The sequence below is a fragment of the Formica exsecta genome, unplaced genomic scaffold (genome assembly GCF_003651465.1).
Source record: "Formica exsecta isolate Colony F162 unplaced genomic scaffold, ASM365146v1 scaffold191, whole genome shotgun sequence".
Lineage (NCBI taxonomy): Eukaryota > Metazoa > Arthropoda > Insecta > Hymenoptera > Formicidae > Formica > Formica exsecta.
The window spans coordinates 396147-397507 of NW_021849211.1; the positions used below are offsets into that span (position 1 = coordinate 396147).

The 1361-nt window shown below is 34.8% G+C and overlaps 1 protein-coding gene across 1 annotated transcript in view; it reads right to left on the reverse strand.

The window, feature by feature from the left end:
- The window catches only part of LOC115233852 (D-beta-hydroxybutyrate dehydrogenase, mitochondrial), a 29540-nt gene extending 28601 nt beyond the window's left edge, over positions 1-939 (reverse strand). Inside the window, exon 1 of the mRNA XM_029804465.1 lies at positions 670-939. The gene's annotated coding sequence lies outside the window, so the exon portion shown is untranslated. The remainder of the gene's footprint in view (positions 1-669) is intronic.
- Between the last annotated feature and the right edge of the window lie 422 nt (positions 940-1361).

The following is a 1361-nucleotide window of genomic DNA, read 5'->3' on the forward strand; positions in this document are numbered from 1 at the left end:
TATTACAATATAATGATATAATATATAAAATATTAAATCATATCAGTAATATTATTGATATTTTTTGAGATTATGTCAGAAAGTAATATTATTGATGTCTATCTATATGATGTTATATATCATAACAAAAGAATGTTAACGCATAGTTTATTAAGATTCATCAAATAATAAGACGAGTAATAATACATTAAGTTTGTTTTAAGAAATCTATAAATCGCGATAAAAATTGCTACAAAATTTGCGACAAAATTCAATTTATAATTTTACGCGTGTTATCTAATAGAAAAAATATTTGAATAAGTAAAGTACACATATAGGCATTAGGATATGCATATGAAATTATAGATAGAATCAATAAATGCATATCTTTTCACGAGCATGTCATATGAGCATCACGTAAACACGAAAGCTTTCAATATAACTTGATCAACATGTTTATCAATATGTATTTTTAATAACGCAACATAACGTTTATATTAAACACATAATACAAAGAACAAGTTTGAACCATAAATTTTAGTTAAAGTACCGATGTCTCGAATATTTCAACCGACGGTTGAAATATTGAACGGCCGAACGATTCTATTCAACGTTAAGGATGGATGCCTGGCAGAAGTGACCGTCGATTTCGCAGGTAGACGGATAGGTAGAATTGTACGCATAACTCACCAGAATTTTATGGATGGTCCGTTGGGGTTTCCGGGTGGGTTACCAATACCTCGGCGACGACGGTCGCATCCGCTTTTGGGACGAAATTCCGTATTACTGAAAGCGGCGCGTAGCTGCGAAACGTCGACTTTACGACCAGTCGAAAGTACCGGCGAGCGGGCAAACCGCGCCGCGGTTTCTACAACACGACTGGCTTTCGAGAATTCCCGCTTGGAATGCTCACGAGAAGGAACGGTATACGCGATACTCTCGGGCCGTGCCTACCTCGACGGAATGGAAAAGGCACGGCGAAGGAGGCATCTTCTCGTACCTCCTGCCGCCGCACCTACGGTCACGTGCGTGCCTCTCACATGCATCGCATCGTAATAATTGAGATGCATCGATTGCCAGAAAGAAACAAATAATATTTGAAATTGGACGATCATTACGTAGGATTTCTTAGAACGCGGAGCCTGTTAAAAAAAATCGATAAAAAGCAATAGAAACAGTTTTAAAATTTGTATAATTTTATTATTAGTTATCAGTTCTGATCAAACTCACAGAAGTGTGGGTTACCTGATGATATTTTTTTTGTTTTTAATTATATCTTAAAATTTAATAATCAAATAATTATGTGAATATATATATATATATATATATATATATATATATACAACACATGCAAGTATGTATTATAGCTCGTGGGTTGTTAT